Here is a 17,420-nt window from a genome sequence, read left to right as displayed (position 1 = left end):
TCGGCATAAGTGTCAAGGACTGAATGATTGAAAGGTGCTTTCTCCAGAACAGGATTGAGGCTTATTGCTCTTCCAATGGGGGGAAGTTTGACTCTTCTATGAGCAAGGAGATTTCATTCTCCAGGGCCTTAATTTTCAAAAGCGACGAGTGATTTTTGACAGGCACCTTACACAAGCCAGTTTCAGAAAGTGCCAAACTCCCATCCTCTGAAAATCAGGATCCTCTACAGTGTCTAAACTAGACACCCAAAAACGGAGCCAACCAAGATTAAGAGTAACTTTTGAAAATTAAGCCCCAATTGGACACCTTTCCCCAGCATTCAAAATAAGTTTTAATATTCCTCAGCTCCATTGTGTAGACAGACATCAGAACTAGGCCACGAGGCATGGTGTTATGCAAACAAAGTTGCCAAATAGAGGCCAATTCTCTCACGAACCTGAGTGAGACTTAGCAATAGTTCCACTGAAGTCAGTGAGTTGCACTGACATAAGACTGATGTGACAGGAAAATCAGGCCTAGCAGGTATATTAGTATATTCTAAAAGCAAAATGATGAGTGTTAACACAACATTAAGGCTGGAAAACCAACCACCGAAATCAGGAAATACAGAATTAAGATGGAATGTTCAACATTAACTCTGTCCCTGTTGGCCCATGCCTCAGAATATGGTCTCTGTTTATACTATTTGTAATAAGCTGCAGTATTCAGTACATATTTGAAACTGGAATTTCTTATCCACTCCTATGCACACAGTACACGTGCTGAGTCCACTTGCGGCATGGGGCTATGGAGAGGTGCACCTTCCCAGTCAGAAATCCTGGATGCATAGTGCGGTACCAGCCCAGCTCCGCTAGTTGGGCTGGAGGCAGGGCCTTCTGAGGAGGCTAGTGCTATAAGTGGAGCATAAGGACAGGTACTGTTCCTAGTTACTCTGTGGTTGACTAAGGATAGGGAGAAGGGCTTGTGTGCTCTCGCCCCTCCTTTAGAATCATGCAAGTCCAGGCACTATGGAGCCCAGCATACCTACCATGCTGTACTGCTGCTTAATTAGGGTTACCATACGTCCGGATTTTCCCGGACATGTCTGGCTTTTTGGTCCTCAAATCCCCGTCCGGTAGGAAATTCCAAAAAGCCAGACATGTCCGGGAAAATAGGGAGGGGTCATGGGGCTTGGGTCCGGGCTGGAGCCGCTGGGGCCAGAGCCGGAGCCGCTGGACCCGGCGGTGCTCGGCCGCCGGCCGGCGCCACTTGGCCAGGGCCGGGGCCAGGCCGGAGCTGCTCGACCGGAACTGGGGCCCAAGCCGAGCCGGGCCGGAGCCGCTGGGAACGGGGCTGGGGGTGCTCGGCCACCGGCCGGCGCAGCTCGCCCAGGGCCGGGGCCGGAGCCGGGCCGGAGCCGCTCGACCGGAACCGGGGCCCGAGCCGAGCTGGGCTGAATCTGCTGGGACCGGGACTGGGGGTGCTCAGCCGCCGGCCGGTGCCGCTCGGCTGGGGCCGGGCCGGAGCCGCTCGGCCAGAACCAGGGCCCGGGCCGGAGCCGCTGAGACCGGGGCTGGGGGCGCTCGGCCGCCAGCCGGCGCCATTCGGCCAGGGCCGGGGCCGGCGCCCCAGGGCCCAAGCCGAGCCGGGCCGGAGACATCAGGGCCAGAGCCTCTTGGCCGGGGCCAGCCGCCGGAGGGAGCCGCTCGGCCAGGGGGGCCAGACTGGGCCGCGCCTTCTTGCGCCCCCCCCCCGCCACCGCCCCAGTCCCAGCTTACCTGCTGCCTGCCTGTTTCAGGCTTCCTGCGAACATTTGATTCGCGAGAAGCAGGGGAGGGGGAGGAGCAGGGGGGCGGAGTGTTCAGGGGAGGGGGCGGAGTTGGGGCAGGGACTTTGGGGAAGGGGCGGAGTTGGGGCGGGGGCGGGGAAGAGGCAGAGTTGGGGTGGGGCTAGGGAAAGGGTGGAGTTGGGGCGGGGCCCCGTGGAGTGTCCTCTTTTTGGACTATTAAAATATGGTAACCCTAGCTTAATACAGGAGGTGGTCTTCATTCAGCTCTGCCTCAACCCAGCTTTTAGCAGATTGCAGGGTCCCCAAGGGCACAGACTCTGCCTAGAGTGAATAGCAGTGGCACAAGAAGCCCACAATCCCCCCTTTCACTGGTGGACCAGGAGCCATTAGAAATCTGGAGCCTTGACAAGCTTTTAAAAGTTCCCTCCCCTGGCAGAGCCCTCAGGGATGGTTGCACTGCAACCCCCACCTGCCCTTCTCCAGAGCTGGATCTCCCACCGGGATGCAGCAGGCCCAACGGCTGGTTTGCATCCCTCTGCATCAGGCGGGGGCGGGGGGGAATCAAACTCTTTGAATTTGTGCCACAAATCTGTTTCTCTCTGTGCCTCACAACCCATTCAGATTCATCTCCTTAACCCTTGACACCACCTTTGCCTTTTCTTCCCTAACTGATTCTCACTATTCCCATAGCACAACCAGCTGGCACCCAGCCAGGACCCAAGCAGACCCATCCTGTTCCAATTTTCCACAGGATTCTTTACCCTCCCTGGCCTCCAACAGACCCCTGATAGCTTCCTCAGCGGTGTGAGTCTGAGTAGGTTGCAGGTCACTAGAAGTCGGTGCTGGACCTGCACCAACTCCCACTGAACATTCCCACACCTCCCCCACTAGTTCCAAGTTGAAAAAACCCAGGAGGACACAAGATTTAAACTTTGCAGCTGATGCAGGCCCAGCAAAGACAAACATCCTCAATTGCAGAGGTACCAGAGAGGAGCCCAATGGAAGTCGGGAAGAGTAATGAAGGGGGACAGAATCCAGCCCATGGATCAACCATTTATAATCCAAGAGAGGATATTGGGAGTACAGATGGAAAAATTGGTTACAAAGGGTCAGTTTGGGAAGTGCTTTGATTTGAGGAAAGAGCTGTGGCTTTAGAGAGTTCCCATTGCTTTTCAAACCTGTTGTTGGGCCATGTTTATATATAGAAATATATAAGAATGGTTGCCCCAGATGCCAAACAGAGTGTAAATGCATATCACACAACCTGTCAAACACACGGAAAGGAATTCTGCTGCAGTCCTTTAACTATGTCAGCATTAAACACAAGGATAGAGAAGTTAACTGCATTGCAATTTAGTGGTGTCAGGAGGGGTGAGCCACTAATCACTGTGCATACTCCATTAAATAAAAGATGCACTGTCCTTTCCCTCCAGATCCCTTACTTGCTTGTTGTGCAATTATTCTGCGGAAGACATTTACAAAACTACTGCCCTAATCTGTGCTGTGTGCCATCTGTGCATCCTCTGACTCAGTACTGAAGTCTTTGTCAGGTTTTGCTGGAAATAGAGAGATTAGAAAGCTCTAGAATAAAAGATATACATGGTGGCAAACACTTCAAGAAAACTGTCAAACCTTCTGTTAAAGGCATTGACTTCTGGTGTCTCTTAAATGTAAGATGGAAAATGGTGTTGTAAACTTTTTAGCGAAGTCTCTGTCTGTTATATACTATACCAAGATTTATTTTTATTACACTAACAGCAGTAGCAGCCCTAAAACAGCTGCATAGCTATAACTCTAGCCTGAGCAATCTGGGCAGCTTTCATACATTTTCCTATAACAAGTCAGTTATAAATTTTCCAGTGGATTTAAAATCCTGCCTAGGGAAATCTCAAATCACCAGTTCAGTACAAAAATCAGGTGATTTGCCCATCTGTAGCTCTCTTTGCTTGCCAAAGCTATAACATGGTTCAAAAAGGAATTAGGTAAGTTCATGGAGGATAGGTCCATCAGTGGCTACTAGCCAAGATGGTCAGGGATGCAACCCCCATGCTCTGGTATCCTTAGCCTCCGACTGTCAGAAGCTGGGAGTAGATGACAGGGGATGGACCACTCAGTGATTGCCTGTTCTGCTCATTCCCTCTGAAGCACCTGGCATTGGCCATATCAGAGGCTGGGGTACTGGGCTAGGTGGACCATTGGTCTGACCATTCTTTAACCATTGTAAGAAGTATGGCTGTTCTTAGGTTCCTTATCCCAAATCCACAATGAAGTAGCAAAACTCCATAAAGGAAACTGCTCTTAAAACTGTTAAGAAAAGAAGGAGGGATGGGAGGGAAATGATGCAAGCTTTGAAGAGGACATAAAGGAAAACAGATTTTAGGGCAGTTATGATTACACAGATCTACGCCTCATTTTAAATCCAGAAGTACTTTACAAACTACAGGTTGTATGTGGTTGGTATGTAGGATACAGGATAGAAAAATTGTGAGTGGCAGATGAGTGGCAAAACCAGTAATTATGGGGAAACAGAACACTGCACACTCCTCTGACCCTGTGATTCTGCTAAAAGCCATATTAGAGAGCTTCTCTGGAACAGCTTCCTCCAATAAGAATTTTATTTTCAGAGAGGTCCACTAAAAGAAGCTCATTTTAAAACAACAACTTTTACTAGATGAGTAGTTGCATAGTTATTTCTCAACCCTAAACAATATTTAGAACCTGTGGTGCATAATTGTGATGCTTTTGTTTTTGAGCACTGCAACTTTACATATCTTTAACCTTCACTGGGCATAGCTCCACAGCCATTTTGTTGCTGCAGCCTGTTAGCACAAAGTCTGTCTCTCTTTAGTTTCTCCTGGAAACTGTACTTTTATTCTTTCCTATTGTTGTCAGACACCACACAGAGAGGCAGGGAGAAGGCTCTTTGCCAGGAGCGGCAATTCAAAGTCTCCAGGATTATACATAAACAGGGATATATTTTCCACACGGTTAGTGTGCCATTCACACTAACATTGCCACTTATGCCACAGTTTACATCAACAAATTTGACCCAGACTTCTTAAGGGAGCTGCACGTCTTTTGAAGTGGGCCTTGATGTGGCGTTTGAAATGCACTAACCCCCTTGTCACTGCAAGGATGATGTTTCTCTAGTTTGTAAAATGATGAGTAGACCTGGAGAAAGAAGATCAGGTTTCAGGAGGGACCTAGATTGGTGACGGACTGGAAGGTCAGCAATTTGACCCTTGTGGTGGTGGTGTAACCCATCCCTGCTCAGCGTGGTACTCTGTCTTCTAGTGATAAGTGAGGCACATCTAGTAGATCTGAGTTTACTACAGCATGGCCAGCAGACATGGGTCATTTGGCCTAGGCAGGAGAAGTTCATGCTTTAACACCCACGGGTAAGGTTCAGTTCCTGCTGCCAACAAACCACGCAGGTGCGCAAAATTACACTGGCAGCTGAGATATGAACAGCACAGCCCCAGCGTGTTACACCAGCCTCTCACTATGTTTAATAGAGCAGTCTCTCTTACAACTCCTCCTGTCTGTTGCATCACTTGTTGCTGTTTGTTCTCATTCTCGCTCACACACAAACTCTACTGCCAAGTCAATTGGGAAGAACAATTTGCTTATACATTAAGCTGTAGGATCATAGGGCCCCATCATGTAAATATTCTCCATTCTTTAAAATGGAGTTTGCCATTTCAATACTCAAGCCCCGGCAGAGAGAAGAGCTTGACAGGAGCACCTCGTGCTTCAGTGAGAATTGTTATAAGCCTGTAGATTTGCATGCCAGAGGAGAAGCTCTGTTGCGCTGTTATTTATTTACAGGAAGATCGTAGTTCAAGCATGTAATTTATTCAGAGCAAAGAGTTGACCTAACCAAATATTTTATTAAACACACAATTATACTAAAACAATACTGACACCAGGGTACAAACTGACACAAGGAAACAGGTCTGATCCTCACCCTCTCAAGAAAACATCAGATGGGAATTTCCCTTACCTACACTGAGAGTTTTTTCTATGTGAAAACTGCAGGATCAGGCCCAGAAAGGGCAGTGTTAAAACTACCATTGTGTCCTTAGCTCACCATACTGTACTTGCTTAGGGTTACAGACAAAAGGAAACTTAGGGCCTGATTTTCAGAGATGCCGAGCACCTGCAGTTTCATTGACTTCAACTGAAGAAAAGGACCACAGGGCCAGATAACGCTTCCTGTTATTCCTGACTGAGACAGGTGGGACTCCAATGGTAAGTGACAGGAGAATCTAGCTGCTGGAAAGCAGATGATTACATTTGGCTGTGGAGAGACGAGGCTATGTTGATGCCCCTTTACCAAGAAAAAGTTAAAGAAACTGTGCACTGTTCCCTTGAAGTCACTACAAGCCAAATCCTGTTTGTTAGTCAAGGGCAAAATTCACAATGATTTTGATGGGATCAGGATTTGGCTTATAAAGGATTTAAAGAAAACGTGAGAAACTGTGGATTTTCTTTCTTGTAACAGGGATATGTACATTGGAGCTTAAGAGTAATCTAACATTATATGGGTGGAACAGTACCTCCATCCCCGCTTGTTTTACTTGCCTGCATCATGCCATAATTAAGTATATTTCTTCGACTATCTCACTGGCTGGAAACATGATGAACCAAAGTCATCCCTGACTTCATCATTAAATATTTAACATTTAATAAAATTAATATTGAAATTTTTATTATTTAATATTTAAATGTGCGTATTACTCATTGAAACAGTGGTTTAAGGCAATTTTAATGATCCCAAATTATGAAATATTTGTATCAAATATTGGTCAAATACCATCAAATTGCAAACAAATTTGTAAAAATTAAAATCTTTTTTCAGACAAAGGGAGCTAAATTCACATTTAAATATTAATACATTAAATATGTAATGATTAAATTATTATGATTAAAATTATTACAAATATTTAACCCCACTGAAGATGGATTAGGGATAAAATTTTCACATTAAGGCCCAGATCCCACAAACATTTACCTCGCATGTATTAACTTTATTCACATGAATGGTTCCATTAAGTTCAATGGGACTGCTCACATTGAATTACTCTGGTGTATTAAAAAAATAAAAAAAGGGGTTTTGAAGACCTGGGACAGCATGTTTCCTCATTCATCTCCAGGACCACCACAGCTAGTGTTTGTAGTTCATGTGTATCTAAATATATTTTTAAAAAAGTTATTTAGGGAAAATAAAGTTTATTCATTCAATTCATTAAAAAACTCCCATTGACGTCAGTGAGTTTGGGATCAGGCTCTTGATTTACACAGCACATTCAAAAATTGTAATGGTCCATTTTTTGTATTATCAGGAAATGCCTAGAGCTAGAGAATGCCAATGTTCACTTTCCTTTTCGTTTTACATGCAAAACCCATTTCTCTAGAAGGCAGCCACTGATGCCTCACCTAGCTAACGGATCTAGCTCTTGGGCCTTGTCTACACTTAAGAGTTTGCTGGCATAGTTGGAGTGGCAAGAAACCCTTTGCGTAGATCCGGGTTTCTCAAACTGGGGTCGCCGCTTGTGTAGGGAAAGCCCCTGCCGGGCTGGGCCGGTTTGTTTACCTGCCCCATCTGCAGGTCCGGCCGATCGTGGCTCCCACTGGCCGCGGTTCACTGCTCCCGGCCAATGGGAGCTGCTGGAAGCGGCGGCCAGTAAGTCCCTCAGTCCGCGCCACTTCCAGCAGCCCCCATGGGCCGGGAGCAGCGAACCGTGGCCAGTGGGAGCCACAATCGGCCGGACCTGCCGACATAGCAGGTAAACAAACTGGCCCGGCCCGCCAGGGGCTTTCCCTACACAAGCGGTGACCCCAGTTTGAGAAACACTGGCGTAGATGCAATTGAACTGGTATAAGCACTTTTATACCAGTACAACTTATTCCAGCTTGGTGAAGCAAAATAAGCTATACCAGTGTAACTGCATCCACATTAGGGCTTTTACCAGCAAAGCCTAAACCACACCCCTTGCTGACGTGGCTTTGCCAGTAAAACTGTGTAGACCAGATCTTTATCCAACGTGAAAACCTGGCACGATTTACTAGCACCATCCAGCAATGGGAAGTTGAAGTCATAATTCTATGGACGCTCAGCACTTCACAAGATCTAGCCCCTAATGTTTACATCTCAACTGAAAGACTGCACAGCAAGCAGCAACGGCATTGGTATGCTATGCAGACAGTGCAGCAACTGACTGCTCCACACTTCCAGTAACACCTGAGTTTTCCCTCAGAGAGCCCTCGGCCAACCACTGACAGGCCATATCCCGTTTAGCTTTAAGGTCAAACAAGAATGAAATCTAAGGTGAAGCAGATCACCCGCGGTTATACATTGTCAGTCTATTGCAGAACAGCACATGTTTTGCCATAAGCATTACAGAACAGATACAATAACTTCACTGGCATTGCTTGATTACTCATGCTGCTTATCCCATTCTAATTTGGGAACATCTGTAGTTTGAATCAGTGCAAACATATCCACAGAAGGAAGGCAAGCAAATTTTTCTAACAGATGGTTTAATAGTTAATTATGGGGATCAAACAATTACAGATGTCTGCCTATCAGCATGTTTAACTTGGGAATAGAAAGTGAAAGTAGTCATGGTCTCCACCTTCATGGAAGTAGAGCATTTGTTAAACAGATGAGTTTGGGGTTGTGGGTTTTTTGTTTTTGTTTTGCTTTTTAACCACACACACACACACACACACCCTTGATAGCCACCCAGCAGTGAACAAAGCAAAGCCTGCTCCAAGACACAGCATGAAACTCTCTGTTCTGAGCAGCATTCCACAACCCTATGAAGAATAAGCTTAATTTTCAACTCTCCAGCCACACCCTAAACCGTTGCCACAACAGCAGCAGCTGCTCCATGCTGTGGCTTAACTACTCCCAATAACACTCTAGAATAACTTTTAAAAAATTCTAAAATGAATTAGGCAGATTTTCTTGCAAATGGCTTCAGTATTTCAGTGCTGTAAGGGTAACGTAGCATCCTAAGTCACAAGTGACTTTGAAAATTTTACCCCTAAACATTTTCTTTGCAAACCCTAGATTTAGCAAGCTAACCTGGGTTTATCAATATGATTTCAATAGCCTTATAGTACGAGGCATTTGAGCAGACAGATCAGATGGACCTGCAATAAGAAATCCCAAGTTTCATGGTTCTGATACTGTTACTACAGTTGTGAGATCACAAACGGACCCAATATATTTAGACTTGAACCAGTTGAGAAACACCTGAGTACCTCTGAATATGAGCAGTGACCAAATGTTTGCCTATGGGCAGAGCTGGCTATGGCGATACTTACTGCCTTCAATGTACTGGATATCAGGCTAGGTCTACACTACCCGCCTGAATCGGCGGGTAGAAATCGATCTCTCGGGGATCGAATTATCGCGTCTCGTTGGGACGCGACAATCGATCCCCGAATCGATGCTCTTACTCCACCAGCGGAGGTGGGAGTAAGCGCCGTCGACGGGGAGCCGCGGAGGTCGATTTTGCCGCTGTCCTCACAGCAGGGTAAGTCAGCTCTGATACGTCGAATTCAGCTGCGCTATTCACGTAGCTGAATTTGCGTATCTTAAATCGACCCCCCCCCCATAGTGAAGACCTGCCCTCAGACTTCATTCTCTACTGAAGACTCTGTACTTAAATAATGAGAGTCTGAGTCACCACCACTGCTGCAAGATTTCAAACTTCAGGGCTGCTGCACCAAGTGGGTTTCCCTTCCAGGGCAGGGCATGTGATACTTCCATTACTGCCGTACTGCTATGAATCCACAAGAAAAGAGCAAAGTTAATTCACAGAGGCTGGCTTAGGAATGCGCTGCATCAGCACATCTTTTGACCGCCCTCAAAAGCCACATCGCCCTTCCTAGTCAGCATCATTCACACTTTGGGCGGTTCTGGCGGAGTAGGAGTTGGAGTTACAAACGCTTTGTGTGTTTTTAATACACCACACTCCCACCCTGTCAATAATTTGAGAGAGATGTGTATATTTTACACACACATTTTATGCACAAAATGTGCTCTTCACAAAATGCTTCACAGATTTTCAAATTATAGGAAGGAATAGAGACACCACACTTCACGGTGACTACTGGGATTTGTCAGGATTACTCATTAGGACTTCATTACTCTTACTGCATTGAGACAGCTGCTGACTTTATCAGGATGATGCACTCTCCCAACTCCTTCTTTTATGAATATTGCCTGTCACTCTTTTTTTTCCCCTAGTTGTAGATTCAAAAGATGACCAATCATCTTTGTGATGACACAGTATTCTTAAAAATAAATGGGTCTTAAAATAGTAAACACAAATGGTCTGATTTCCCCCTCACTTACACTTCACTTGTTCACTTGCAATGGCAGCCAAAGGAAAAGAAAGAACTTCAAATCTCTTCTCTTTCGGTATTACTACTAAGCTCAGAAAAGAGAAACCTTATACATGACAAGGATGGGATTTTCCAGAGTGCTCAATGTTGGCCTACCTCTGTTCCCAGCAAAGGGAGTTTCCAAAGGAGTGATGCACCCTAAGCCCATTGAAATTCAAAAGCAAAAATGAAAAACTGAAATTTCATGGTATTTGGGGGCCTCTCCCTTCCAGCCTTTGCCATTGGCTGTAGAAGCAGTTAGGCCAAAACGAAGCATTTTTGAAAATCTCAGAACACATCTTTGGTACAAAATGGTCACCCTTCAGCATCCATCTTTGGGTGAGGTCTGTGACTGTTCTCTCACTCACTCTCAGAAGTAGCATTGCGAAAACCAGCTAAGCACCTCTGCTGTTTCCAGTTCCCTTTTAGCAGTCCTGAGGGCAGAGGATATCACAGATTCAGAAGTGAGCTGTTGTCTCTACTGCTGCTCTGTCTACCACAGACAGTCATTCTCTTCTTCTTTTCTAGAAGAGATTAACTTTGGCTCCTTTTTAAAAAAACCACACAACTAACTGATATTTTATTAAAATTTCATGTAAACTAACTTATAACCATTTCTTCTGTTCTTGCCTGTGGGGTTACATTCCTACACACACAGAGCACTTTCCCCTGCCATCCACCTTCCTGAAAATGCTTCTTGCAGCAAATTTTCCTCAGCTGAGCAGTACTATAGCATGACCAGAAATGTTTTAAGGAAAAGTGGGAACTGTTGGAAAGTGCTGGGCTTTCTGGGAGCCATCTAAAATTCTTTTCTGAAGGAAATACCAAGCAAAAAAACAGGACAGAAAAACCACAAGCTCATGCTCGAGTCTCAAATGGGGAATATTTGGAAAGAGGGACTCTTCCTTCCTCTTCTTTGATTTCTGTATATACACTATGTATTTTATTTCCCTTTTTTAAACACACATACACAGTATTTGTCTGAATTTTGTTAAGCTGCCAGACCCTGAAGACCCAGATAGAGGTAGTGAGTTTCCCTACACTGCCCTGCTAATATGTTTAGACTCTGGCTTACCACGACCACTTCTAAGGACAAGAGGCTAGTTCGGTCTTTGACTCTTGTGTTGAGACAGCCAACAAATGCCATGTACAATGGTGGTTTTGTGATATGGACAGCTCTCCATTGGTCACTTCTAGGTTATATGGGCCACATAGAATTGTAGAAGTATAGGACTGGAAGGGACCTCAAGAGGTCTTCTATTCTAGTCCCCTGCACTCAAGGCGGGACTAAGTATTATCTAGACCATCCCTGACAGGTGTTTATCTAACCTGCTCTTAAAAATCTCCAATATTGGAGATCCCACAACCTCCCTAGGCAATTTATTAAAGTGCTTAACTAGTTATGAAGCTTTTCCTAATGTCCAATCTAAACCACCCTTGCTGCAATTTAAGCCCATTGCTTCTTGTCCGATCCTCAGAGGTTAGCAAGAACAATTTTCCCCTCCCACCTCTTTGTAATCATCCTAGTATACAAGTAGCTGGACTGAGACTATTCACTTAAGAATCCCAAAGGTAGACAGTATTAAAATAAAATGTCCATGTTTCATTAGTTCAAACTGTTCACACTTTCTGTCCTAAAAAGTATTACAAAGTGTTCTGTGTTCCGCTAAAGAGTTACATGTCACTACAGCAGTGGCCATGTTTCAGTATTCTCTGAAGTCTCTCATTCACACATACACACAGCATAGAAGTCAGTTAGTAAAATGCCTAGGCACCATCCATAAACATAAACCATCATTAATTACACTTTGGCCAATGATTGCATAGCATTTAAAGTTAAATCAAATAAAACTATTTTTATGATATCTCAGAAATAATCCAAATGATGATTAGGCATTACCAGCTGCAGACTCGTTTCTAAATGAATGACCCTCTAGCAAAGTCTAGTAAGCTGAAGTTAATTCTCTTGTAAGAGTCATGTAGCTGAGGATATTTTATTAAAGGATGCTTTCAGTGCTAGCTAAGTTCACAGTATCTTCCAATTTAGGTTGTCAAAGATAAAGATTTGTAAAATTTAATGAATTTATTCTTGGGATTAAGCATGGCCTTTCATATTAATTAGGTGAAGCTGCCAGCTTGTAGAATTTGAATTCCCTAAAGGGCTACAAAGGATGCCAGTTTGTTTTGGATAGGCCATTAAAATCAAATCATTTGGGAGAAAGATCGAGATTTCAAAACTTCTACCATAATTTATGGTGCATAGTACAGACTTCCAGCTATCAACAGCATTGATTTCATGCAAGGCAGCTCTCTTTAACTACCCTTAACTCTTTCCTCACTACCAAAGTGTGCAGTTTCTAAAGCAATTTCCAAATCATGTCTGCTCCAGTGAAGGGAACCTTAGAATATGGTAGTTAACTTACCTTATAAAGACATTGTGAGGTTAAATTAATTCATGATTATAAAGTCCTGAGAGCCTCATATTAAACGGCCTGGTTTTTGTTCAATAATTACAGTTTTACACTTGTATAAATCCATTGACTTTAATAGAGTTACTCCTGATTTACACTGTTGAGAGATCAGAATCAGACCCTGAAAATACAACATTTTCTGCTTGGACTGGATTGGAATTTCCATGAAAAACACCTTTCCTGTGCCATGGTATTGTACTGTTATTATAGGCAGAAACCAGGAAAATAAAGATGCAACTGAGAGGGAGGAGGAAAAGTTAACCAAAAAGTTTTCCAAACCTAAAATAAGGTTCAGTTTGTATTTGTTTTGAGTATTGTGTGAAGGCCCAGAGGTGGTTCAGATCCACCAATTTTCATCAGGACCATTTTCTGTTAATTTGCACACTCACAACAGAAGGGTAGATTTAGAAACTGGCAGCTTTTTCACCTGAACACACACTTTCTGGTCTACCTTTAGCACAGCCCTGTCTGAAGGATGGTGTGAAGCTGCATTGGCCCCCAAAAGGACACTGGGGAGGTCAGAGTTCCCACTGCCCTTTACTCCCAGCATAAGTAATTTACCACAGCCTTTGAAAGGTGACAGCTCACTTCCCACCCCACACACACACACTTGTGACAGCTCTGCATGGTTGGCGGCAAGGCTCTGTCCCTCCACATCCTCCTCTCCTCCCTCCCCCAGCCTCCACCCCTTGCTCAAGGGATGTCAAGTAACAGGCAGACAGCCCCTGCTTCCCACCCAAGCTGCAAAACAGGGAGCATCAATACAGTCATGCAGAGGGATTGGCTCATACTCCCCAGTTATTATTTCCCTGTGCAGCTGGGTAAATAAACATCCAGCACTCTGTAAATCAAATATTTCCTCCCACCGTTCCTTTGGGGGCAGTGCAGCTGCAGGACCCTATATAAAAGATGGTTTAATCAAAGATACAGCTAGCCCAGTAGAGACAGTATCATGGCAAAAGTCGGTCTAGTCAAACTGGGCCATGTGTGGGCTTAAGAACAGAGATATGCTGAACCTTTATCATTCAAACTGAAACCAGGCAAAACTCACCTGGTTTCTGATTTTGTCAGAAGTCCAAAGCTCAAGCCCACTTCATCAGGTTTCACAAGCCTTTCTGTGAGCCTTGGCTGAGTTGAGTGAAACTGGTGTGATTTACGGTTTCCATGTGGGGGGGGGGGAGAGAAATGCCAGTTGCACGTGGTTTGGGCCCAAAGCATTGAGAGCGTCTAAACAGTTTCACATCATAGGTTTTTTAATTTGTTTATAAATTTGAACATGAAATACAAGCCAAAGTATAGGAAGTGCAGATCCAAGCCAAATCAGAGCCAAAGTAGGGCTCCTGCTGATTCACTGCAAACTCAACCCTCCATGTTTGATACAGTTCTATTGAGGCACCTCCTCAGGATTCATTTCATGAGAGCTTCGTTACTGAAATCACATTTTATAAGAATAGTCCAAGCCATAATTAAGAGCTTCAGCTACTGATCCAGGGAATGATATTAGCCTAATGATAACTCAGTAACAGAGGTTAATGCAATGCTCCTCATACTTCCCCAGAGAAGTTAAGTTACTGATCTAATGCTGAAGGATCAGATTCCATTTCCCTTAACTTAATAAGCTAATTCATAAAAGCTATGAACAAAATCATAACCAATGTAATGAAAAATTCTCTAGCTTGAAGGAAGAAGGGAGGGGAGGGGGCTTACTGGTAGAGGTTACTTGGTGCTGTCCATTTGCAAGACCTCTACTGTGTTGGAGGCAATTATTTTACTGTTGTATTTGGAATGTACCATAAATGAGTGTCCTATTTTAACCTAGGTCACGAACTCTCATGCAACTGTACAACCACAGTCTTATAGGAGTGCTTTGAAAACACACACACACACACACACACACACGAACTCTAATATAGCTTGGTATTTTTCAAGAAATATGTCAATTGAGTACATGCACAACCAGTTTTTGGAGTAAGTTCACAAATCCCTAATAACTTATAGGGCCAAATTGTCAAGATTCAGATCTTGAAGTGTGTACACAAGACTCATTGGGAACTATGCCTGGCAATGTATTTGTAACTAATGGGTATGTGCAGCCACGTTGCAGAAATTGGGTTAATTGTGCATGCTAATGGATATTTGTTTAGGCACTTATGTAACCCACTGGTTCACTAAGTTACTTGTCCCTCCACCCAGTGCCTGGTCAATATAAATGGGCAAGAGCCTACTACTGCTGCCAGTTAGTGGAGTTACTCCGTTAACTCAAGTGGCAGGGGAACATGCTTTTAGCAATGCAAATCCTGGATCAAGTATGTGCTGATACTGGGGGAAGGGGTGGGGCAAGAATCTTTACATTCAATTCTCTGATTTGCAAGTGAAGAGGCAGAGTTTGCAGGCTCAATTACTTGTGGACAAGTGTATATTCATTTCAGCAGGAAAAGCTTAGGACTCAGATTTTGAAAGTGAGCAATTTTTTTTTAAATTGGAATTCCTCCTCCTCCCCCTTTCCTCAGAGCCAAGTGCTAGAACATTTACCATATGTCATGTTAACAGTTAAGGCAACAGCAGCAAATGTAGCTCAGCAGTAACAGAAATCCTTATTATATATGTCTATCATCTCATCTAGGAAAACTGCATTACAATAGCCTGTCTCAGCTGAAAATAAGTGTAAAGTTCTTTAATATTTCAGCAGGCATCTTAACACTTTCAATGCCTCACCGTGCAATGCAGCATTGAAGAACATGAAAATGTGTAAATTCCAACAGTACTCATTGCCACCCCCTAGAACGGAGCCTGTATGAGATGTAAATTAGTTGTCCGCAGAGAAGGTTGGTGCTATTAGTTGGGGGGGAGGGGGGAAGAGAAGAGGGGGAAAAGGAGAAACGGCAAGTCCTGCTTATATAGAAGCACAAAACTCTAGATCTTAAAATCTTATTGCATGTCAAAGTGGTGAACACCCAGAGGGGGCAATGTACACTAATGCAAACCCAGATCAACTTGCAACATAATGAAATATTCATGTCAATAGACAGAGCGGAAATAAAATGCCACCTTCTGCGGAACAAGAATTTTACATGACAGAGACAGCCATGAAAGAGAATCATGTTCCCACAACAGTTTGACATACAAATCAATCCTTAGTTCCAAACAAAGCAGGCTGGAACCAAAGTCTGCAAAAACAAACAGAAAAAAAGTGTTTATTGCTCAGTATACATGAATTATTTGGTGATGCCCTTACATTGTTAATGCTGTAAAAGTAAAAACCACGAACAGCCCAATTGAAAGTCATTCTTCCCCACTGCAGTAAACTAGATTACTCTTACAAGCAAAAGCATGGACCAATGGATAAGCCATTAGACTGGGAGTCAGGGTTGTAGTCCTGGCTGTGCTACTGACCTACTGTGTGATCTTGGGCAAGTCATTTTACCTCTGTTTTCCATCTCACTCTTGGTCTACTTATTGTAAACACCTCAGATCAGAGCTTGTTTGTACAGAGCCTAACACAATGGGGCCTTGATCTCAACTGGAGTTTGCAGGCACTGCCTTAACAATAGTGAAGCAGATAACAAAAGGGCGCCTTGGATAACTAAAACAATTTACTGTTGTTCTAGCCCCAACTCCATGAGCATTACTCCTATTACAAAATAAGTAAGCTTAAAAGATTAGATTTTTAAGAATCGGTTAGTGCCCAACATCATTTTAACTGACCACACAGACCAAATATATAATTTTTTTTCCCCCATCGACAAACAAAATTTCAGATAAAGTAATTTAAAAATTCTGCTTGAGAACGTAGAGTTTGATTTGACAATTTGTTTTAAGCATTATAAAGTTTAACTATCAACACCGACTGTCATTAAATTATTGCCTGCCCTATCCCCACAAATTTTCAGTTTCAGGAAATTAAGTGGGTAACCAAAAAATGCTTTAAAAAAAAACACACACACACACACCACACACACAGAGAGAGCAGTATCTGTTGAAATTATAAAACAATTAAAATTGAATTCTGCCAAGGCTAAAAATAACACATTGCATTTACAGTATATTGTGCCTTCAATCTAAATATGTTTACAAACAAAACAAACCTGTGAGACAGGTCAGGTAAGCATTAACAGATCCATTCCACAGATGGAACTGAGCAGGGCCGTTGCAACCACTAGGCGAACTAGGCGGCCGCCTAGGGGTTGAGGGCGCCTAAAAGCCCGCTCAGGCAAGGAGGTGGAGTGGAGGTGAGCTGGGGCGGGGGGGCGCGGGGGGGGCTGCCAGCAGTAACAGGGGGGGCGCACAGGGGAACCGCTCCCCGTCCCAGCTCACCTGCACTCTGCCTCCTCCGCTGAGCACACAGCCCCCGCTCTAATTCTCCTCCCCCTGGAGAATTAGAGCGGCACCGGCGTGCTCAGCAGAGGAGGCGGAGCGAAGGTGAGCTGGGGCGGGCTCCCCGGGCAGGGTTAGCTGCCGCGGAGGGGGTAGCTGCTGCGGAGGGGGCTCCCCGGGCGGGGGGCGGCGGGCTCCCCGGGTGGCGGGCTGGGTTAGCTGCCAGGGGATGGGGGGGGGGGGGCTTCTCTGGTGGGGGGGGGCAGGGGGGCATGGTTACCGGGCGGGGGGGGGGGGGGGGGGGGTGGGGGGGGGGGGGGGTGGCACAAGGTGGAAGTTTTGCCTAGGGCACGAAACTTCCTTGCACCGGCCCTGGAACTGAGGCAGAGACGCAAGGTGAGAGGAGTGAGTAAAGAGGTGTAAGTTTATATTCAATGAGAGCCCGACAGAAGTTCCACTGAAATCA

Source organism: Terrapene carolina, unplaced genomic scaffold, assembly GCF_002925995.2.
Source record: "Terrapene carolina triunguis isolate 2854851 unplaced genomic scaffold, T_m_triunguis-2.0 Scaffold34021, whole genome shotgun sequence".
NCBI lineage: Eukaryota > Metazoa > Chordata > Testudines > Emydidae > Terrapene > Terrapene triunguis.
This window is presented reverse-complemented; position numbering follows the sequence as displayed.